Source organism: Petaurus breviceps, unplaced genomic scaffold (genome assembly GCF_028583685.1).
Source record: "Petaurus breviceps papuanus isolate PSGF00001 unplaced genomic scaffold, PetGlider_PUasm1.0 90743, whole genome shotgun sequence".
Lineage (NCBI taxonomy): Eukaryota > Metazoa > Chordata > Mammalia > Diprotodontia > Petauridae > Petaurus > Petaurus breviceps.
This window is the reverse complement of record NW_027187332.1, coordinates 8,729,601-8,754,691: the sequence shown is the minus strand read 5'-3', so window position 1 is coordinate 8,754,691 and position 25,091 is coordinate 8,729,601. Positions and strand designations below refer to the sequence as shown.

General features: G+C 35.0%; 1 long non-coding RNA gene across 2 annotated transcripts in view; it reads right to left on the bottom strand.

Annotated features, from left to right (window-relative positions):
- The window catches only part of LOC138145673 (uncharacterized), a 253,461-nt gene that overhangs the window by 175,834 nt on the left and 52,536 nt on the right, over window positions 1-25,091 (bottom strand). The window contains exon 2 of one of the 2 annotated variants that reach the window (XR_011164284.1): window positions 10,048-10,076. The exons of the other annotated variant lie outside the window; for it this stretch is intronic. This is a non-coding gene — a long non-coding RNA (uncharacterized lncRNA). The remainder of the gene's footprint in view (window positions 1-10,047; window positions 10,077-25,091) is intronic. 2 annotated transcript variants of the gene reach the window in all.

Genomic DNA, 25,091 nt, shown 5'->3' with positions numbered 1-25,091 from the left:
TATTGTATATCTACCATAACTGTCCCAGGTATATGTGCTGATATATTAACTTCAAGTACTGTTCTTCTAAATATCTGGAAAATTGGCATTTTTCAAACATTTTTGCTTCCTGGATGGATTGTTAAGCCAGTGTCTTTTGAATAACTATGGATCACATTTAGGAAGTTGTCTAATGTTCTGGGGCTTGATATCATTTGCAGGTGGGAGCATTTGGAGGACTTCATTATCTATTGGGAACCCCTCTTTTATTTGAACCATGAACAAGATATCTTTGCATGACAGTGATAGCATCTTTGGCAATATGTTTCTTTGTCTTATGCCTCATTTAATAACAACAGTGATAACTGAATTTTGAAAAAAGCTTTTTCTCTCTTATTAACAGACATTATCTCTATTGAGGAATCTTGTATGCATAAGAAACTCCTTGCCAAAACAACATTATGTTTGTTCTTTTGTATTATCTTCTCCTATATCCACTGTTGTGTTGCAGTCACCAAACACTAAAATGTGTTGACGTAGTTTTGGGGGTCCTTGTTAGTATTTTCCTAGAGTTTATTTACCTTTCCATACTTTGTAACAAATTTTTGGTGCTCAAGTCTCAATTATCTTCATGATGGTCTTTTTGCTTTCCATTGTCATGAGAACTAAGACATTATCACTAAATGCCCCATGAAATATGTCTTGTATTTTGGGCACAGCATGAAACCAATTCCTGTCAACTCCTTTGTTGGACTTTTCTAAGGATAATGTGAACATCACCATTCCATTTATCTTCTTGCTTTCTTATCTTTTTTGTCATATTTATGGTAAGAAAGTATATGGAATAGTCAAGTTTCAACAGAATGTCAATTTGGCTCTTTTTTTAAGCTCTCACTTTTTGAGAACCAACAGTATTTATTGATGGTCTAAAAACTATCTCATTATTAGCATGTATTATTGGGTTTTTAATATTTATTTTTTTCTTTTTTTAATTTTTAGAGGGGGAAGGCAAGGCAATTAGGATTAAGTGACTTGCTCAAGGTCATGCAGTAAGTATGTCAAGTATCTGAGACTGCATTTGAACTCAGGTCCTCCTGACTCCAGAGCCGGTACTCTATTCACTGCACCAGCATGTATTATTGTTCTTGTTTGTCCTTCATTTTCAGAGGACCAATTTCACCATGGGGTGGTGTCTTAACTTGCGCATGAACTGGATTTAAGTGACACTGAGTTGCACAAAGTCATCAGTCTCACTAGACAAAAGTCAAGATGACTGGTGATGGCCCATGATGCAGTGGATGACCTTGGGTGACAAGGGGACTGTTTCATTATTAGCATGTACTAAGAAAGTGAAAAAGGGCCACACAGAACTGGGAGACCTTTGAAATGATTATTTGTTTCATCTATTATCGTAGAAAGAAAAATTACTCAGTGCTTAACCAGTGATAAACCCTTTTATTTTCCAGCCTTGTTACACATTACTCCCCTTCATCTCTCTGACTCAATCAAACTAGTATTCTTCCTGATCCTTATAAATGATAATCCATTGCATGTTTTTCATATCTTGACATTTACTTACTACCAACTTACACTTCTTAGAATTCTTAATTTAATTCTTACTTTAAGACTCAGTTGCAATACCATGTTCTCCTTTGCTCATCCTTCCAGCTTCAAATGCCTTTCCCCTCAACATTATCTTGAATTTATTTTGTGCATATTTTGTTTATAACTCTGTACATTTTTTTACTCCTGATGGAATGGAAACTTTTTAAGGGCAGAGAATATTTCAATTTTCTCTTTGTATCCCCAGAACCTAGCATAGTATGGGGCACCAAAGTAACTACTTCATAAATGCTTGCAGGTTGATTAATCATGTGGGTTGATTCTGTTAGCAGACTCAGACTGTCACTTTAACCGTTCTCAAACATTTTCTCAAACTTCCCAGAGATTGTTTTCCAATAGAGTATGTATGGAGCTTGTGAGAACCCTTCATAGTAGTGAAATACTAGAAAAGGACTTTGTGGTTATTATTAAGAGAATACTGGTGAAAAAGTGACTTTTTCCTTTGAAGGACTCCAACCCTGGAGGAAAGTACCATAAAGTCCCCTCCCCCTACTCCCCAGTGATATAGACACATTTGGAGGATGATTTCTTACGATCTGAGCCAGCAAGTGTGGCAAAGGAATCAGCCTTATTATTGTTCTCATTATGTTTGAGTATGCAACTCCAATCACGGCCATGCTTAATTCATTTTCCAAGGTTAAAGGGGGTGATTTCAAATAGTACATACTGTTCTTTAGCTGCTATGAAAAGAATGTGTGCCGGTAACTTCCATCAGCATTCATGGAAGTTTATGTGCACTTAACTCAACATAAACAAAATGCTTTGATTTTGTGTTTTCTGCAAACCCTGTTTATCATTAATCACTTTACTATTTAAGTGATGCCAAAATTCACATGTCTTTAATACTATATTTGTTGTTTCATAAATTTTTATATCTACTTTGTGAGAGATGTGGAAAGAGATAAAGTTTCATTAGTCTATCATTTGTTCAATGTTGTTAGCTTGTATAAGCATTACTGCTGGAACTGTGGAATTCTTTTTCATTATTTAAACATAATATGAGTAAAAAAAAACCCAAGTATATTACATTGCAATGGTCATAAGATGTTAACTGGCCTGGAGCAGGATAAACCTGGACAGATATTCAAATAGCCAAGAGCTGGATATATAAAATGTTTAAAAAAAACCTCCAAAGCTCTTTCCACAGTAATATTAAACTCCAAAACAGGGCAGCTCACAACAAAGCAGTGACTAGAAAATCAGGGGTCAATGAGTTCCAGGTCCTTTCTCAGTAACTAGCTAAGTGTGTATGTCCTGGGGCTCTTTGACTTTGTCAAATTCCCCTTATGTAAAAATGAGGCCTTTTTGGAGTAATGGTAGCAAATAGCATATTTATAAAATGCTTTATATATGTAAAAATACTACACATATTTTTATAGAATAATGTTACTACAGAGGCAAAAGAGTAAGTAATGTTCTCCATTCAGGAAAATTTGGATTCAAGTACTGTCTCTGAACTCATACTGCTTATACAACCCTCAGTAAATCATTTAACCTCTCTGGGCCTTAGTTCAATGAGAACTAGGTGGCCATTAAAGTCCTTTCCTACTATAAATCTGTGATTCTATGATGCTATGACCCTGCTGTCCTCTTAAGCTTTCACTCTGAAACTTGGCTCCTCTCAAATGCTAAATGTCTAATCTAGTCCTGTATCTCTCTATTTTCCTTTCCCCTCACCCACTCTTCAACTCCTTGAAGTCTAACTTGTCATCCCCCCAAGAGTCATTTCAGTAATGACTTCTTAATTGCCCAATCCAAGGACCTTTTCTCAATCCTGATCTTCTTTGAACTTTCTGTAGCATAAGACTTTACAATTTATTCATCTGTTTTAGTTTTCCTTTCCCTTCTTTTAACCATTCTTCTTTAATTTCTTTTAATATTTCACCCTCCTTTTATCTCTCCCTAACTATGAGTGTATTACAAGATTCTATTCTTAGTTCAATTCTTTTTTTTTCTACTTTCATTATTGGTGATCTCATCCATTGTCTTGGCTCTAACGATCAACCATATTCAGAAGACCTCCAGATCTATAAATACAACCACAGTGCCTGTTAAGAGCTTCATTTCTACTCTTCTAATTACTTGGTAGATATCTCTATCAACAACCCAAATTCAACATGTACAAAACTAAATGCATCATCTTCCTCTGCTAAATCTACTCCTTCCAAATTATGTTTGACAACACTATCACATTCCTAATTCTGTTGAAAACACCACCACCCAAACTTCAGAGACATCTTTGACTCTTCCTTTTCTCTAATTTCCCATATCCAATCAGTGGTCAAAACCTGTGAGTTCTACCTCTGCAATATCTTTTGTATTTATCCTCTACACCCACTCTACCATCACCTAATTCAGGATTGCATTACATCTAACTTGAATGAATATCTTTTTAGTATTCTTATTTATTTTCATTCTGAGCTTAAACATACAAAAGAGAGAAAAAAAGCCTAGAATTCAGAGATTGCATGTGGAAAAATGTGAAGTTCCATTTCATGCCACTTTTTAAAAGTAACAATATTAGTGGCTAGGTGGTGCAGTGAGTAAGAGCGCTGGCCCTCACGTAAGGAGGACAGGAGTTGGATTCCGGCCTCAGACACTTAACACCCACACAAAAAAAACTAGCTGTGTAAACTTGGGCAAGTTACTTAACCCCAATTGTCCTCCAAAAGTTAAAAAAAAAAGTAACAATAATAATAACATTTACATAGCACTTACTATGCCCCAGGCATTGTGCTAAGTACACTTACAAATATTATTTTATTTGACCCTCATAAAAACCCTGTGAGGTAGGTGCTATTATTATCTCTATCTTGAAAATGATGAGCCTGAAGCAAAATACAATTTAAGTGCCTTGCCCAGGGTCACACAGGTAAGTGTCAGATGCTGGATTTGAATTGATGCAGATCTTCTGACTTCAGGCCCAGAGCTCATTCCATGATACCATGTACCTGCTCCTTAAGTATAGAATTACTTTTACGTATTGCTTTCAAAACTGTCTTTCATGTTCGCATTTCCTTCAGAATTTCCATTATTCTCTTCTTTGCATTAAAGAAAGTTTTAAGACCCATATGTAAAAAAAATATTTATAGCAGCTCTTTTTGTGGTGGCAAAGAATTGGAAATTAAGGGGATGCCCATCAGTATGGGAATGGCTAAACTAGTTGTGGTATATGAATGTAATGGAATATTATTGTGCTATAAGAAATGAGGAACAGATGGACTTCATATTTACCTGTAGAGGCTTATATGAACTGATGCTAAGTGAGAAGAGTAAAACCAGGAGAAATTTGTATACAATTAGAGACACAACATAAGTATGACAACCAACTTTGATAGACTGGACTCTTCTCAGCAACTCAGGGTTATAAGTCAACTCCAAAAGACTCATGATGGAGGGAGATGTCTACATTCAGAGAAAGAACTAGAAAGAACAGAGTTTGAATCCAGATTGAAGGAAACTACCTGATCTTTTTCTTTTCTTCTTATTTGGTTTTGTTTCCTCCTTCCCATTGTTCATTCCATCCGAAACAATCCTTCTTCATAACCTAATGTCTAATGTGAAAGTATTTGCAGATCCTATACTTGATTGCACGCTGCCATGGGGGATGGGAGGGGAAGGAGGGGGAGACAATTTGAAATTCAAGGGATTGTGGAACTGAATCTTGTAACCTAAGAGTAAACAAACAAATTAATTTGATATATATATATATATATATATATATATATATATATATATATATATATATATATATATATATATATATAAGAAAATTTCAATGGTTTTCTTTATTTTTTTTAAATCTCACTATTGATTATGTTGCATCCTTCTGAATTCCCTTTGCATAGATTTACCTAAAGAAAGAAGAACTAAAAATTCCTGGTGACAAATAGGCACAGCCAAGACAAATGAATTCACTCAGTAGCCATGTCCAAAAATGTGTACCTTGTATCTATCACTTCTCTGACTGTATATGGAAAACATGCTTCATAATAAGCTCTCTAGAAATTATGGTTGATTATTGCACTGATCAGAGTTCTTAAATATTTCAAATATATTTTACTTTTCAATGTTGTTGTCTTTGTTTAAATTGTTCTCTTGATTTTGCTCACTCCACTGTTATGTCACTTCATGTTATTTATACTACTTAAGAATTTCTGGAATCATCTCTTTTGTCATTTTTACAGGACAAAAATATTCCATTCATAGGCCACAATTTGTGTGTCTATTCTACAACTGATTAGACTATGGTTGTTTTCTTTTCTTTCCCCTCTTCTCTTTTAATCATCTCTTCAGGAACAGAAAGTTTGTTTTGCTTGCAACATTTCCTTTCCCAGTATTATCTTCTCTCCTTTCACTTTTATTTCATTTGTTTGCTTTTATCTGAAGTTCTTTTAATACTCCCTTACTTCTTCCTCCACGATTTTATAGTCTTCTTTTCATGTACCTCAATTATGAGAAATAAATACTATGCCCCTTTCCCTCCATTCTTTACTAGTATATTCCATCTGCTTTCCCTTCTCTTTCTTCTCTTCAAACCTTCATTACAGAACCAATCCATTCCCAGGACCTTTGTTTTTCTTATTTAACTCCTTCACACTTTGAGGACATTAAGGTTCTGAAAGAAAATGTTTCTTTTTTTTCCTTTTAAAAATATTAGCACTTCATATCATAATCCTTCCAAAAGCTTAAAGAAATTTACTTTTCTAGGTTTTTCTTGATCATTGTGAGTTCCTACTCAACTGTGGTCTTTTTATCAGAAATGTTGGAAGTTCTCTTGTAATGGAGCTTACACTAAAAATCTAATCTCTCTTCCTGTCCCCACCTCCCTAATTGTTTTAATTGTTGCTGGGTAAGATATCCTTGGTTTCAAGCTCATATCCTGGGTGGCTAGGTGGTACACTGAATAGAGTAGCATCCTTGGAGTCAGGAGGACCTGAGTTCAAATCCAGCCTCAGACACTTAACACACAAAAAAAACTAACCTTGTGACCTTGGGCAAGTCACTTAACGCCAATTGCTCTACCTTTTCCCCTCCAAAAAAAAAAAAAACAAAAAAATAAAAGATCATACCTTTTGGGTTTTTTAAAAATTATATTCCAAGATTTCCTCTCATTTTAAGTTCTAACTACCATATCTTGTGGGATCCTGTAATCCCTCAGGACTTACGTTACTTCTTTCTGAATGTTTGTAGTATTTTAAATTTGATATCAGAACTCTGGAATTTGGTTATGATATTACAAGAACTTTTCCTTCCCCCACCCCATAGCAGAAGAAATGAAACAATAGCTAATAAATTTTTTTAATGCTTCTGAAGAAAGAAATGGAAGAAATTTTGTTAACATATTTCTTCTGCGTATTCATGTAATCCTTGTGAAAAATCCATTTCTTCCTAAGCCTCTACTCACAACTGTTATGGAATGACTTCCTTTTTCTTTTTGGGAATCACTAAGTTTGCAGTAATTTTTACTGCAAGTCAGTGTCTTCTTTGATTTACTCACATTGCCATTTCTATTTCCTGAACTGGAGTTTTGTATCAGAGTCAAGTCCTATCCATGATGTACTTTTAAGTTAAGCAAATGGCTCTGAGTGATTTCCCCCTGGGTCTCCAGGGGTAAGGCCCCTCTTGTATCTTTGAGGTTTAGAACTCTGGATTGTCAAAATAATTTATGGCATCTCAAGATAGGGCCTTAAGGTTCCTCCTAGCCCTTGGGCCTGTGATGTCTTTGTCTGAAAGCTATAGTGTCATGCTGGCCAACATTGTCAGTTGTTTCTCACTGCTATTGATGTTCCCCAGATCTTCTAAAGTCACCACTTTGGGGCTGTTAGGGGATCCCTCCCCTCATGCTACCTCTGGACGCAGTGTATTGAAAGCTATGTTCTCCTGTCTCTGTGCTGGTGCTCACTCTATCATGGAGGTCCTTTTTCCTGCTGTCCTTGGGCTTCTAATAACTTTTTTTCTATAGGTTTGGGATCTAAGAAGTTACTATTGCATCTCAAGGGATTTCTTGATGATTACTTATCAGGTAGGGACTTTAGGGTTTTGCTTGCATAGGTATGTGAGTGCTGGGTAATCCACTTGCCATTCAGGCAGGCATCTTAATAGCAACCCTAAAATCATGGTTTTCTAATTGATTTTCCTGCCTCCAGAATCACCCCATCATCTTTTAGTCTATACCTCATTTAACAGCTGAAATAATTTTCCTAGAGCAGTGCTTAACCATGTCACTGCTCTGCTCACCTTCAATGACTGGCTTTTTCTAAACTTTTGAGCCTAATTTATAAGGCCTTCCACAATCTAACTCCAGTCAAATACTTCTTAATACTCTATAGTCCAACCAACTTGACTATTAAACAGTGTTCTAGAAATGAAAATATTTTTAGGGATAACATCCAGTTTCATCATTTTAAACATAAGGAATCTATTCCTATAAGTAAGGAGAGGTATGCTTTCACTTCAGGCACTGGGGAAATGAGAGTGTTATAGCCAATATAGTTATATTGGACTGATTCTTATAACCAGACAAGGGTGTGGAGGCAGGTCATTTACTTAATATTTGAAGATCTTTCTCAACATGCCAAACAAGATATCACTTACTGAATAGATATTTTAGAATTTAGTTTCTTGATTTGAAGTCTATAAATGCAAATGTATTTAAGAAGCAAAAGAAAGATCTCATATTAAAAAAGGACACATATAGGGTTTAATACAGATTTTTTCATTAAAATATCCATAGAACAATCCTAGAGCAACCTAAAGTTAACAAAATAGCCTTTGTTTTTCTAGTCTAAATGTCTTGCTTTAATTTTGAGATCCCAAGTAAATTTAGAAAGAAAATACATTGAATTTAATTAACATATTTGTTCTTCATGTTAAAAGTATCCACAGATATTTAAAGGGGAGATATATGAATATTGGTACTACCCTATCATTAGTTGACCCTCATGCTATTATTAGTTCAACCCAATAGTAATTAGTGGATGCCCTTAGGAGAAAGAAAGAAAATCTCTGAAATGTCCACTTTATCAGAATAACATTTTTAAAAAAGTAATATGAACAAGAAACTATGAAGAGAAATCTGCCTGCTCAGAATAACTAAATTCATGAATTACTTCAACTTCTGCCTGTTTTCTTCCAAATTCCTTGTGGTATAGATTTTACTGAAATTGTCTAGTGAAAACAATCTTAATTCATTTAAGGGAAAATGCTGCTTATTTTTCTATTAAAAGAGGCAGCTATTTGTGTAATCACACATTGAGTGCTGGAAGGGACCTTAAAGATCATCTAATCTAACAGATGCAGAGAGGTTAGGTGATTTGCCTTAGGTTTCACAGAAGCAGAGCTAAGATTGGAAATCAGCTCCACTGAGTCCAGACCCATAGTTTCCCCCACCATGCCGTATTGATTTAATTTGTTGCCTAAATAAATTGAGGAACTGGTGAATGTTATTGCTTTCAAGAAGGTATGCATAATGTTTTGTGATTATTTGCATATTATTGATATGGACATTAGAGAAGAAATAGATGAAGGATTTTGGACACAAATCACAAACCATATAAGGGAGTCTGCTATTGTGATGAAGGGGGACTTCAGTTATCCAATATCTGTTGAGTTCTCTTTCTCATGAAAGAAGATTAACTAATAATTTATGGACTTGCTTTAATGCCATTTTCATCTTCCAAAAAAAGTGGTGAAACTAAGGAGGAGAATTTCAAATTTGTATGTGCTTCTAACAAAAAAGGAAGATCTTGCTGTTAGGGTGAAAATGAAAACATTGAGGGGGAAATGACTACTTCATCTCAGAATCTATAATCTAGAAGTGAAAGAAAATATGCATAGTTTGACATAGAACTTAGATTTGGAGAGAGCATATTTCAAAAGATTCTGAGAAAGGATCCCAAATTCTAAAACTCTTCAAGAGAGGTGAACACTAGAGGGAAAGGATTGAAATTCTGAACACTCAAAGACATAATTATGAGGAGAAAAAAGAGGAAAGGAATTATCTGAAGAAACTAATGTGAATGCACAGAAAATTGGCTGACCAGCTTAGATTTTTTTTCAACTGTATGAAAGGTAATGGAGAATGAATACAGTTGTGTAGCATAGCCCTATAAAAATAGTCAGAATTAAAAGTCAGAATTCAGTGAGGTTTGTGAGGAAGCTAAGGACAATAAAATTGTATAAGTGTTTGGGATTTTTTAGTTATTTTGTGGAAAAGATCAAAGAAAGAATAAGACCTCTGCTCAGGGCAAAGGATGCTGATTGTGGATGACAGAGACAAATGGGAAACTACTCATCTCTTATTTTGCTTCTTTTTGATCTGCCAAAGAGAATGACCTTTGAACTAACAAGGACACAACAAAGATAACTTTCAGGGTACTGATATAGAGATAAATAGGGAGATAATAAGAAAGCACCTAGATGTTCTTGATGAATTCAACTCACCATTTTCAGGTGGATTATGTCCTGAGGTCCTAGAAAAAAAAACAACAAAACAAAACTTGTGGATGTGATTGTTGAGCTAACATCAGTGACATTGAACAGACTATATCATGGCATAGAAGAAATGCTGCAGGACGGACAACAAATGTCCCAATTTTCAACAAAGGGAAGAAAAAGAGCTTTGCAAACTCTTGGTCAGTGACACTGACTTCAATTCCTGATAAAATTCTAGAATTTATTGGTTAGTGATTATGGTTAGTGATTTATAGTAGAAAAGTAGTAGGTGATCATAAAAGGCTCATATATATTTCTCATGAACAGGCTAGATTAACCTTACTCACTTTTTTTGGTACAGTTACTAGGCCAGTAAAATGTATTATGTTATGAAGATCATTTGACAAAGCTTCTCATTCAATTTGTGGACAAGTTGGAGAGATTTGGTTTCATGGTCAGAAGCAAAGAGGAGTCATTAATAGTTTCATTCCTGCTTCAGTGAAGAGCTCCAGGGATCTGTGTTTGACCCTGTGCTGTTTAACATTTTTAGTAATTAATCAGATTTACAGATGCCATCAAGCTGAGAGGGATCTCAGGTGGTTTGTCCTTCGTTCTCAAAGAGGACCATGACATCAGGAAGATGATGACATGACTTGCAATTGAATTGGATTGGAGCGAGGGAGGGCTGTGCAAAGTCACCAGCCTCGCTTTCTCTTCAGAGTCGTCTGAGTCCAGGGGCCAGATATAGATAAGGACAAGTGGAGATGGCCCAGGATGCAGTGGGAGAACTTGGCTTGTTTTGGAGGGATTCCAGTATGCTAGATGGAAGGGTAAGCGTCCAAAAATATTTTGACAAGATGGAATTTAGCTTCCTCCTTGAGGTCTTCAAGCATACATAGGGGCTAAATAACCACTCATCAAATATGATGTAGTGGATATTCCTTTCCATAGGGATTGTCTTATACTTAGAATAAATGTATCAATTTCATAAATACAAGACAGGTGTTTGTGTGTCACATGATTGGACAACAGCTTATCCAAAAATAACTCAGGTGTTTTAGTGAAGTTACAAATTAAAGATTAGTCAACACTATAGTATGACAGAAAAAAGATAACATGCAGTAAGGGAGGCATAGTGTCCATGTATAGAGATGTGACAGTCCTACTATAATCTGACCTGGTTAGACTACATCATGTTCCCTGCTTGGTAAAACATTTTAGGAAAAAAGCATTATTAAAAAGAAGAATATCCAGAGAAACCAGACAATATAATGAATGACCTTAAGATAGTGCTATAGGAGGATCAAGTAAAGGAACTGTGCATGCTCAGTCTAAAAAAAGAAAAAACGGTTTAGTGGGATCATGATAGCTGTCTTAAAGTATCCACATGGTTATCATGCTGAAAAGTAATTAGATTTGTCCTGTGTGATCTCAGCAGGCAGAATAGAAGTATATTTGTTGGATAGAAGCATATTTGTTTGATGTAAGTGTGATGGGTACATGGCATGCCAGCCCTGAGTCTTCACTCTGTAGGCCCTCACACAAAGGACATGAGATCTTCATTTCTCTCTGAGCTGGTTCATTCACCCCAATGGACCCTCATACTGGAAGGTCTGGGTTCCTAAATAAGAACTACCACTCATATTCTTTCAGAGTTCTAGGAGTAAAGCCCATTGGAGAGGAAAATGCTCTCCTTATTTACCACTTTTGAGTCCTACCTATGTTTTCACATATACCAAGTCATCCACTCCAGATGGTGATACTTTTACATCTTATACGTAAGTATTTAACAGCAAACAGAAGCAATGACAGCTGGGTGATGCAGTGGAATAGAGTGCCAGCCCTGCAGTCCAGATAATCTGAATTCAAATCCAGCCTCAGACACTTACTATCTGTATGACCATGAGAAAGTCACTTAATCCTATTTGCCTCAGTTTCCTCATCTGTAAAATGAACTAAAGAAGAGGGAGGCAAACCACTCCATTATGTTTGCCAAGAAAACTGCAAATGGAGTTACGAAGAGTGGGACACAACTGAAAATGATTGAACAATAAATAAGCAGTGATAGAAAAGCACTGATAATCAGTACAAACACTCACTATAAGCAAATATGGGAAGAAGCAATGCATAAGCTTGAGACACATTCTCCCACCAATGTATTTAGTATCTGTGAGGGAAAGTGAACACACACATAAATTTTGCATGAAGGCATCAGTGCTCAGCGTAACTAATAAATGCGGACTGCATGTCTTGATGTCATTGGTTCATTGAGGATCATGTGTAGCACATGAAGCTATTTCTTTGCTAACTACTCTCCTGCTAGGGTAGGCAAATCTCTTCTACTCTCAAAGCCCATGAAGCATTGGCAAGCTCTTAGAAGGTTATTTAGAAAGTGTTGCACTTTTGTATTGGCTACAAGTTCCCATTAAGCTAAAGAATTGTAGTTTCAGTAGACTTCTTTGTGTTGGTTTCAAATAATTACCTTAACACATTTCCTTAGGAAGCTACCCGAATAAAGAAAGTAAAGCATAGTTGAATATGACCCTGGGTTTGGTTAATTTTTTTGCAGCCCTGGAAATAAGTTGATTTCCCCACAAATGGCCACACATGCATTTATTTCAAAATCCTTAATTTCTCTTAGTGACTCTTGGTTGAATAAAACCCTTAGAAAAAATAGCAACATTCATTTTGTCTTGCCATTTGTTTATTTATGGTCTCTGAGATGGGAAATACCAAGCTTTTTAGTTTCATGGCTAAAATTATTCATTTTGAACTTCTATAAATCCTTAATGAATATTCACTATCACATAAATTATTTAAGCTATAATTTCCTAAACTAAACAGTGATTAGATTAACATACATCCTCAGATCTCATCACAGCTGTCTCAACTCAGCTTTCTTTAATAGTTTTGGTTTTATAATTTGATGTAAAACTGAAAGTTTTACTATTCTAGAATTGCACTTCAAAGTTCTAAACAGCAAATGGACATTAAAAATACCACTTGAATTTTTGTTTTAGTTAGCAATCATGTAATGCATAATTAGTTTTATACCTTGTTCAGTTAAGTTTCTTTCTTTGGGAATCTACAAAAAAAACCACAAAGAAGATAAGATTTCCATCTTTATAGGATGATTTACATGTGCTCTACCCTAAAAAAGAGGGATGGTATACACAGAAGTTGTCACATAATAGATCTTTAACACAAATTATGATGAATAAATGAATTAACTCTCTAAAGTCCTTTGAGCTTTGTTATTCTATGCCATAAATCATACACTCGTATAGTTTTTAGAACTTACAGGGGCCTTAGAGAGATTGTCTCTAGTCCAACCCTTTCATTATGCAAGTTGAGAAACTGAGGCCCAGATATGTGAGAGGGCACACTCAAGTTTATAAAGCTATGTTTGGAAAGAGAATTTCTTTAAATATTATTCTATCTTTTGTTCTTCTTCCCCCAGTATAGAAAAATGTTTTCAAAACCAGGCAATGGCTCTAGGTACAATAAGACCAATCAGGTTTAGCAGAATCCATTTACCATATTAAGTAGACAATTTAAATAAATATAATAATGGCATATTTGGATAGAAACAACACATCAAGTCTCCATTTCTCTTCCTAAGTTTTTTAAAAATGCAAATATTATATTTGTATGTCAGTTAGGTGCTTCCTAACTTTGTAATGCTGTTCAGATTCCTTATTCCTAATATTTTAGTATCTGAAAGGTTGCACAACTCAGACTAAGGGATGAATCTGTTTCCATCAAACTTACTTCCTTTACTCTATATGTTCAGATTCTTGATTTATGCTTCATTTTCTGTCCTTCTGTTGCTCTCTCATATATCTCATACTATTCTTCTCACACAATCCATTCTGCTAGTTATTAACTTTTTCTCCCTGACAATTCCTTATTTCTCTCCTCTTGAAAGGGAAACCCTGCTGCTGTCATTTTGTTTTCTTTAGATTTCCCTCAAATCTCTCCCTTTGCCAACTACCCAATTCCTAGTCTGTAGGGATCCTGCTGATGGCAATATTTCTTCCCCTATTTTTTTGGATTCAAAACATTCTGAATGCTGCTTGAATAATAATAATGCTAAAAAATTTCCTATTTGTAAGGTTTGTTCTATCTGGCAATATCTTAGTATTTGATATGAATGAATTTATTAACTGCAACAATATACTTATGAAATGGTTGCTAAGTTATGGTATCTTCTTTTTTTAGGTAGAAAAACTGGAACATGGATAATTTGTTTTAAATTAACCAATAAGAATTTGCAAGGTTGAAAATGTATGACAAAGTTTTGATTTTATTAACATGCAGAGAGTAATATTATGTGAGTTAAAATTAAAAACAAGACTTTGTGTTGTTTTCAATTTTCTCTACCCACAGTTACTACCAAGTTTATCCTAAATGATAGTCATGTTATCTTTGAATACAAAGATCCATGAGACCCACAGAGACCCACCCAAATGAATAGGCTTAAAAAGTATGATTAAGAACACAGTTATATTTCACAGTCAGTCATCTTAGCTCAAATTCTTCAGTGTTCTCTATGTTGAAGACATTAGGTAGCTCACAGTATGATATGGCACACAATACAAATAAAACATAGGATAAACCCAATGACACATTGGTAAAGTCACCCAGGAACACGGAACTTCTCTTTCCACACTGTACTATCTCAAAGAGATTATGAACTGAGTTTCTCACCCTTCATTTCAAGACAACCATTTCTGCAGCTGTCACATGGTGGACCAGCCTATAACAAATACTAGCCCAGAGGCTCTGGCACTTTTTGTTCTAATCTGTTTCCTTGGATTGTAAAAGAGCATAATGCCTACCTATCACCACGGCTCAACTGCATTTCCATTCTGATTGTGATAACATTAATCATCTTTGTGGCGATAAATTATATTTTGGAGGTCTTTACTCCTAGCATGCTAATTCAAACTTTCACTCCAGTAGAAAATTTGAGTCCAAGTGTGTTCAGGCTATCCTTGTTGGTGGAAGAAGGCTATTTGCTGGACATATATGAAGATCTACCAATTGAACATATATTTCTTTGGTTGTTGTGTACACTTGAATTATTTACTGGGACTTAAATAAGAAATCCAGTCAAAAACACTTAATAGTAGATATTAAGTACCACCAAGAGAAAAAATATGTGTAAATGTTAATCTGCTGGAAAAATTTGAGTTCCCCCATTTTCATTTAGTTTGAATTGCTATAAAGACTACATTTTAAAATATTTTCACTTGGTTAAAATTATATCTTTTATTTCATTACAGTTTATGCCACACTGTGACTTAAAACCATGTGTTGACCTGTTACATCATACTTATATGTGTGGTATTTTTTTTAATGCACCTAACAGGCTGAAGATAAAAGGATCTAAAAATATCAGATTGTATTTCCACTATCAATCTTGCTGGGCTATGAAATTAGGGCAAAATAATAAGTCACAAAAATATGATATTTTTCATGTTTACTGAATGACTAATATTCACTTTCAGAGTTTCTCTATTTTTATTTCAAAGTGAATAGGTTGGAAGTGTCTTAACTCTATTCATTTGAATACAGTGTGATCTTTATAATTTTGTTATATTTAATTTTTTTAGTGTGTAATTCTTTCCTTTTACATCAGTGTAGTCACTGTGTATATTGTTTTCTGGGCTCTGCCTACTTCATTCTGCATCAATTCATATAAATCTTTCCATGCTTCTCTATATTCATCACATACACCATTTCTTACAACACAGTAATATTCCATTACACTTGTGTACCACAATTGGTTTAGCTATTCCCCAAGTGATGAGCATCTACTTTGTTTCCAACTTTTTAGCTATCAAACCAACTGCTGCTATAAATATTTTAAAGCTTATGGGGAATTTTTTTCTTATCCATAGCTTTCTTGGAACAAAAGCCCCAGTAATGGAGTCTATGGTTCAAAGCGTATGGAAATTTTAGTCACTTTATTTGTGTAATTGCAAATTGCTTACCAAAATGCTTGTGCCATTTTACAGTTCCATAGCAATGTATTCACTAGTACAATTATGTATACATACATATACATACACATGTATGTATGGTATATACACATATACACAAAAAATAACTAAATATAGTGCCACAGTCCCTCTAAAAACTATTGCCATTTTTGGGTAATTTTTTTTTTTTGCCAATTTGAAGAGGAAATAAAATCTCAGGGTTGTATTGATTTGCATTTTTATGATTATTAGTGATTTAGAGTATTTTTCATTTAATTTTGAATACTTTGAGGTTCTTTTGAGAACTGTTCATTCTCTTTATCCATTGGGGAATGTCTATTGCATATATTTACTAATTGTTTATGTGTCTTGGGTGCCAAACCCTTATCAGAAAAAAATGATACAAAAAATTTTCCTCCATTAAACCAGTTCCTTTCCTATCCTACATGTATTAATGTTGCCTGTGCAGAAACTTTTCAGTCTCAAGTCATCAGTTATCTATTTTATCTTTTGTAATTACCTTTATTTGTTTGATTAAGAATATATCTCCTACCCACACCTGTGAGAAGTATATGATTTGTTTCTCTTCTAATTTTGTTATAGTATGATTATGATCCTTAATATTAAGGTCACATATCCATTTAGAATGTTTTATAGAATGTGATGTAAGGAGTTGGTCTAAGCTTAATTTCTACCAGACTGCTTTCCAATTTTCCCAGAAAAATATTATGTTATTTTTGTATTATTTCCAAGGATATAAGCTAGTTGTTTTTCTCATACAATTCCAAATTGTCTCTAGAACAATTGTACTAATCCATTGCACTATCTTTGGCAGTGGTATCAAATTCAAATAGAAAAAGAATCCATTGTCTGTACTTAAAGATCCCTGCAGGATTAATGTAGTTTTAAAATGTAGTATTACCTATATTTTATAATATTTCAATTTATTTTGTTAAATATTTCTTGATTACATTTTAATCTGCTTCCACCAGAACTCAGGAGTATTATAGGCCATAGCTTGTAGCTGTGTATTTGACATTTCTGATCTATAGTATATTAGCAAGCCTATCTTTGCACAGCCTCTTAATCGGTGAATTTTTTTTTTGTTTTGGTCATCTTTGCCAATTTTTTAGTGTGAGATTAAGTTTCAGAGTTGTTTTTTGGTGTGAGGTTAAATTTTAGGATCATTTTGATTAGCATTTCTCTTGGTAGTAGTTATTTGGAACAGTTTTTATTATCACATTTATGATCACAGTCCATGGTCACATAATTTTCAATTGTTTTTAGAAAATTATTCATTCATATCTACTGACACCTTATTGGTCTCACTGGATATTATGCCCATTCCCATAAACAAAACAAGTTGACATTCTCTGTTATGCAAGAAAGTCCATCCCATCTCAATACCTTTGAAATGGATGTTGATATCCTTGGAAGGTATTCCCTCCTTGCTTCTACCTCATAGAGTTCCTCCCTTCCGTCCAAATACAGCTTAAGCACCATCTTCTTGCTTGAAGTTGCTCCTGATTTCCTCAGCCACTAGAGTCCTCCCTTCCAAACCACCTTGTATTTAACTACTTTGTATTTGTTTGTATTAATTCATTTCATATTTGTTCTGAATATACTCAGGGTGCATGTGGTTGACATACACACATGTACATACACTGATAGAAATGGGTTTGGTTCCAAATTACTTTCCAATTGGCCAGTTCACAACTCCGACAACATTCTACCTATCCTACCACAGTTCCATCAATGACTTTTTCCATTTTTGTCATCTTTGCTAATCTGATAGATATGAGATAGGACCTTGCAGTACCTTTAAGCTGCATTTTTTCTAACTACTAGTGAATTGGTGTATATTTTTCATATGGTTGTTGATAACATTTCTTCCTTTAAGAATTACTTCTTTATATCCTTTGACCTTTTGTTGAATAATGGTTCTTATTTTTATGAATTTCCTCTATATCTTGGATATAAAACTTAGATCAAATATATTTCCTGTAAATATTATAAGCTCCTTGAGAGAAAGAACATTGTTATAGCTGGAATGCCTGGTGGTATGGGATAAATACTGTAAGAGTGGTATAAATAAAGTTCTGTGATGAAGGGAATCTGTTCTAACCCACATGATCAGGGAAAGTTTCAAAGAGGAGGTGGCATCTGAGGAGTATCTTGAAGGACAAGGAATAATATGAGCAAAAGAATGAAGATAGGGGCGGCCAGGTGGCTCAGCGAGTAAGAGCACCGGTTCCAGTGTTGGGACGACCTGGAGATCGAATCCCGGGCTCAGACACTCAGCACCACATCCAGAAATAACTGGCCGTGTAACCTTGAGCAAGTTACTTAACCCCAATTGCTTAAAAAAAAAAAAAGAATGAAGATAGAAAAGGTAGAGGCATGATTAGAGAACACGAAGTAGTCCAATTTGACTACATAATAGTATATATAAGTATGTGAAAAGGCTCAAAGTGTAGGTTGGGGCTTGAATAAAAATTTTTAAGTAAGGGAATGGCATAATCATTGTTTTTACAGGTAGGTTCATGTTCCAAAGAAAAGACTCATGAACATGACTAAGTTTTAGAGCTTGGGTGATTAATAAAATGGTGATACTCTTAACAAGATTATGAGATTCAGGAGTAGTTTGTTTTTTTTTTTGGGGGGGGGGGTAAGGAAAGGCCTGGTACAATGAATTCAGTTATAGACATAATGAATCTAAGGCTTTAATGGAACATTTAATTACAAATGTCTGCAAGTGGTTGGTGAGAAATATTAGATAGGAACTCAGAGCAATTAGGGATGGAAACAGAGATTTGAATTCTTTAAAATAGAATGTACTAGGGGGGCAAAGCCAAGATGGTGGCATAGAAGAAGAAAAACTCCACAAGCTCCCCCATAACCACCTTAAATGCCTATAAAAGATGACTCTAAACAAATTTTAGAGCTACAGAACCCACAAAGTGACAGGGAGAAACAAATCTCCTACTGAAGGCAGCCCAGCAGGCCGACAGGAAGGGTCCATCACAGCATGCTGGGAGTTAAGCCCAGCCCTACATAAGCCCATGGTTTTAGCCCCAGGGTGGCCCCACCCAGCAGCAGCTAGAGCGGACTTCGGGAGAGTGGACCAGCAGCTGTGGTGGTTTCCAGGATTATCAACCCATTAATGCCAAAGACAAAGTAGAAGGTCAGTGTGGAACTCTGTTGGAACTGGGGGGATGGAAGTGTGGTCTGGCTTCTTCCTCCTGGGGTGAGAAGTGGTGGAGGTGTGATATCCCTGGAACCACCACCACATGGTTGCTTCTGAGCTCCTGGCCTGAAGATTGTAGGGGGACCAAGTGACTATTCAGAGAGTAATCGATCTTGCTTTAACCTGTTTGGATCTGGATTGCTGTCTTGGGTGGAGGTCCTGCAGTGTGTGACCAGTAAGCCAGAGCTTGTGGGGGCTGTAAAAATTGTGCCCTCCTAATAGCTTTGGCAGCTGCAAAAACCCCAGTGATTTGGGGAAAAGCTCTCCTCTCTGGAAGCAGAGTTCTACTGTGGCAAAAAGCTCAAAAATCAAGCAATTGAGTGGCAACATGAGTAAGCAAAGGAAGCAAAGCAAGCACATAACAAAACATTAGATTCCTTTTTGGGGAACAAAGAGGATCAAAGCATGGAATGTGAGGAAGATAATGAAGTCAGAACTCCTGCACCAAAAGTTTCCAAGACAAATATGAATTGGTTATAGGCCATGGAGGAGCTCAAGAAGGATTTTGAAAATCACATAAGAAAAATGGAGGAAAAATTGGGAAGAGAAATGAGAATGATGCAAGAAAATTATGAAAAGAGAGCCAACAACCTGACTGAAGAAAATAACACCTTAAAATAGATTAACTCAAATGGCAAAAGAGGCCCAGCAATGAGGAGAAGAATGCCTTAGAAGTCCAAATTTTCCAGATGGAAAAAGAATTTCAAAAGCTTACTGAAGACAATGATTCCTTCAGAATTAGATTGGAGCAAATGGAAGCTAATGACTTTATGAGAAATCAAGATACTATTAAACAGATCCAAACAAATGAAAAAATAGAAGGCAATGTGAAATATCTCATTGGAAAAACCACTGACCTGGAAAATAGATCTAGGAGAGATCATTTAAAAATTATTGGACTACCTGAAAGCTATGATAAAAAAAAGAACCTAGAAATCATCCTTCAAGAAATTCTCAAGGAAAATTTCCCTGATATTTTAGAACCAGAGGGCAAAATAGAAATTGAAAGAATTTACCCATCACCTCTTGAAAAAGATCCCAAAAAGAAAACTCCTAGGAATATTATATCCAGGTTCCAAAGTTCCCAGATCAAGGAGAAAATATTATAATCAGCCAGGGAGAAACAATTTTATTATTGTGGAAACACAATCAGGATAACACAAGATCTAGCAGCTTTTACATTAAGGGATCAAAAGGCTTGGAATATGATATTCCTGAGGTCAAAGGAGCTAGGACTAAAACCAAGAATCACCTACAAGCAAAACTGAGTATAATGTTACAGGGGAAAATATGTTCATTCAATGAAATAGAGGACTTTCAAGCATTCTTGACGAAGAAACCAGAGTTGAATAGAAAATTTGACATTCAAATATAAGAAGCATGAGAAGGTAAACAGGGAAAACAAATCATAAGGAACTTATCAATGTTGAACTATTTACATTACTACATGGAAAAACAATAATTGTAACTTATGAAACTTTTCTCAGTATGAGGATAGTTGAAGGGAATATAAATGTATATATACACGTATGTCTATATAGGAGGGTATATGTGCATGTGAATACTTATGTGAGTGTATATGTATATATGTGTACATATGTGTACAGGTATACATAGACAGTGGCATAGGATCAATTGAATAGGAAGGGATGATATTTAAAACTAAAATTAAGAGGTGATAGTGGAACAAACTGAGAGGAGATTGGGAGAGACAGAATAGGGTAAATTATCTCATATAAAAGAAGCAAGGGAAAACTGTTACAATGGAGGGGAAGAACAGGAAGGCAAAAGGGAATGGGTCCACCTTACTCTCATTGAATTTTGCTTAAGGAGGGAATAACATACACACTAAATTGGGTATCTTACCCTACAGGAAAGTAGGGGGGGAAAGGGATAAGAGGGGGAATGATAGAAGGGAGGGCAGATTGGGGGGGAGGGTAGTTAGAAGCATACACTTTTGAAAAGGGACAGGGTCAAAGTAGAAAATAGAATAAATGGGGGTCAGGATAGGATGGAGGGAAATATAGTCGGTCTTTCACAATATATCCACTATGGAAATGTTTTACATAGCTACACATGTATAACCTCTATTGAATTGCTTATCTTCCCAGTAAGGGTGCGTGATGAGGGAAGAAGGGAAAGAATCTGGAATTCAAAGTTTTAAAATCAAATGTTTAAAAAGTTGTTATTATTGTTATTATTTTACATGCAACTGGGAAATAAGATATACAGGCGCTGGGGTATGGAAATCCATCTTGCCCTACTGGAAAGTTGGAGGGAGTATGGGGGAGGATGTAGGAGAGGGCAGATTTGGGGAGGGTGTATTCAGTGGAATTGCTGTTTTGGTGTGGTGCTTAGGGGAAAGACAGGGAGAAAATTTGTAACTCAAAATCTTGTGGAAATGAACATTGTAAACTAAAAATTAACATAAAAAAGAATAATTTGAAAAAATAAAATAGAATGTGCTCAATTTCCTAGAGATAACTGCATTTGGTTATTTGAAAAATATATTTTCCATGAGGATTGGCACTATTTCTGTTGGTTAGGAAGGGAAAAAAAGGAATTGCTGAAAAAGACTAAATTATTAGAAATCATACTTATTTGCAATCCTCATGAAAGTTCAATGAACATTTCAGCTTGGTTCTCAGAAATAAATAAATTATTTAGGGTAACAAGTCCATTTCAAGTTACCCATTTTTCCAGTTCCTGTAACACCCACATACCAAATAACCACCAGTTTCTAGTTATAGCTTACAGTCATTGAGATTTCACAGGCAAAACATAGAGCCCCATCAGAAATTCTAAGGAAACCCATTTCTTAACTCCATTCTTATGTTTTACACAGCCTTTTAAAAGTTGTTTTGGAGAGTTTGAGGCTGATTCACTTTGGAATGCAAATTATTTGCAATATTTTAAATGCCATACCAGGATAACCTAGATGGGGAAGATATTAGTATGCAGGGTTGTTTTTCCCATTTTCTTCATGTTAGGTTGATGAAAAGCCCACTAGAGGGCTGTGTTCAAATCCTAAAGTGAATACTTTAAATTTAATGATATGATAACCCCCAACCCTATTACTACTATTCTATTCATTTGATTAAATTCTACTGTTTTATTTTCTTTTACATCGTACTCTAGGTATAAATATAAGATGGTTTAGTTTGTCTAAATTTGTCATAAAAAGCATCCAACTAATAATTTTTTATCCCAATTATTTAGCTGTTTGTCTGGATAAATGTCTGTCTTCTCCCTTCATGGTTTCATTATTCTAAATAACATTTATTCTTCATTTTAAGAATTCCACAAGGAGTTGCTGAAAAGTACTTAGAAATACTTAATTCTAGGATGCTATCACAAACATTTTATATTAGATCTTACTAGTTAAAACAGTTGGTCTATTATTATATGAATTAGCACGAGATTGAAGATTTCCTTTCCTTTGTTTAGATTTCCAAGTTGTCCAACCAGTAATTTAAGCCATGTATACACATACAAACTGATTTTTTTTAAAGCAAAAATTCAATTCAATAAAACACTTATTAATCATCAGTTGTTTTGAAAACAATCAGTAACCAGTTTGACTACATTCATGTAGTTGTTTTGCAAACCAATTATTACAATGAATGAACTGCAGTTGGTTGCATTTTACAAATGTTTTCTTGAATCAATGACGATAACTTTTATTTTTAGAAATGTAATTTAGACTTTCCTCATTATTCCTCTATCTCTCAAATCTCCTTCCCCCAAGTTTGGTTTGTGTGCCTTTTTCTATCTATAATAATCATGATTCAAGTTTCACAGAGAACATTTGTTCTATCTCTATAGCAGAGGTGTCAGATACACTGGCCCACTGACTGCATGTAGCCCAAAACACTCCCTCATTCATCCTTATGTATTGTTTAGTGACCCCCTATTTGATATATCAAGCTGTTTGAGCTTGATAGGATTGAATTCCACAGCTATGAGATTTTTTTTTATACTTTTCAAATACTGATCATACTTACACTCGTCTTTTATACAGGCCCTGATGGTAGTAGCAGAATCAGAATAGTGGGATAAGATGAGGCAGAGACAAAAGAAAGTGTTATTCACTCATTTGATGTTAAACATCACCCACTTTGGGATTTTATTTTTTTTGCTGGCCACAGAAATTGCTGTTCTATGCTAAGGTCTCAGGTACTCTATATTATGTGAATCGTGGGTGTAGTCCAGTCTAAGTGTCAACCACTCTATTAATGTATATAACAAATAGTAACTTTGTGGCATAGGATTATTAATGTAATCTCAACATCTCTTCTTGAAATGCTACAGAATCAAGCAAGGTTTTTGCTTTGTATTTTTCTGTAGGGTTGCTGGCTTGATGCTCATATTGACTTGCAGTATAAATTGTTAACCATGTTACTGAGGTTTGAGATGAAATTCTGGAAACCATCAAGAGGGAATACTGATAACTAGCATTTAAGTTATATAGCTTTAAGGTTATACAAACCATTTAAAAATTCAGGTTTAATGAAGTTGTAAATGCTTTGAAAATTGCCTGTGAGAGCTTTGAAGAATCAAGACTCATTTTTTGCCCTGAAAACAGTTGAGGGGTTGACAGAATAGCTTTTTTGTTTAATTTTTGCTATATTAGAATATATTATAAATTTAAAGTTGTTAAATCTAGGTTCGCTAGGCTCTCATTGTTCTTAGATATTTAAACTTTAAGCTGCCCATTACAAATCACACTTAGACCAGAAACTCATTTTTCTATTGATTGTGGGAAAAGTTGTTCAGTTCAAAACCAGACCTTCTGAAAAGTTTACAATTTGTTCACAGATATATCAGCATGGTATATTCAAAGGAGCACTGGACCAGGGTTTGAAGCCCAGCTATGCCACTGCCTGTAAGACCCAGGTGGGGCGGATTTGGGGTAAGTCATTTAACCTCTTTGGACCTCAGTTTCCTCATTTATAAAATGAAGGGAGAAGGGTTGATCTAAATGGTTTGTAAAAGTTTTTTATGGTTCTAGATCTATGATCCTGTGAATTCTAATGTGAATGTGCAATTATAACCCTTTTTTCTACTTCCATTTCCTAAACTCTTCTGAGGAAATCTTATTTTTCTATAAGATGTGAACTGTTGTGGTGTTTTCTGTTCTATGATATTAAATATGAAATTACATTTATATGAAAATAGATGCATAAATTATTCATTGTGAAAATAGGCTTAATAATATCTTGGTGGAGTAACATCTTGGTTCAGTACAATGCTGGATGTAGTTAGAAACCCTGTGTTTGAATTCTGGCTCTGCTGCTTCCTATCTATGTGACCCTTGATCATTTAACATCTCTGGACCCGAGTTAATTTAACCATAAAGTGAGGCAGTTGGACTATATGTCATTTTAGAGCCCTTTGAGCTCAAAATCTATGATCCTATGTTCTTTTATTTTGCTCCAGAATTTTCCTAACCTCCCTTTACTCCAGTGTTATTTCATACCTCCCTAATACATCAATTCAATATTTATGGATTCAAAATCAAATATTAAAAGTATGAATAGACTATTTTGTAACAATAATATATATCAATTACATAATTTAAAATCAGTACTTTAAAGTATTTCAATCAACAAGCATTTATTAAGTGTTTACTGTGTACTATGCACCGTACTAAGAGGAATACAAATACAAGCAAAAAGTAAAAAAAGAAAAAAAAAACATTCTTGCTCTTAAGGAACTTGCATTCCTTTAGGAGAAGACAACACAAAAAAGAAAGCTGAAAAGTGTTTGTTTGTGTGTGTGTGTGTGTGTGTGTGTGTGTGTGTGTGTGTGTGTGTGTG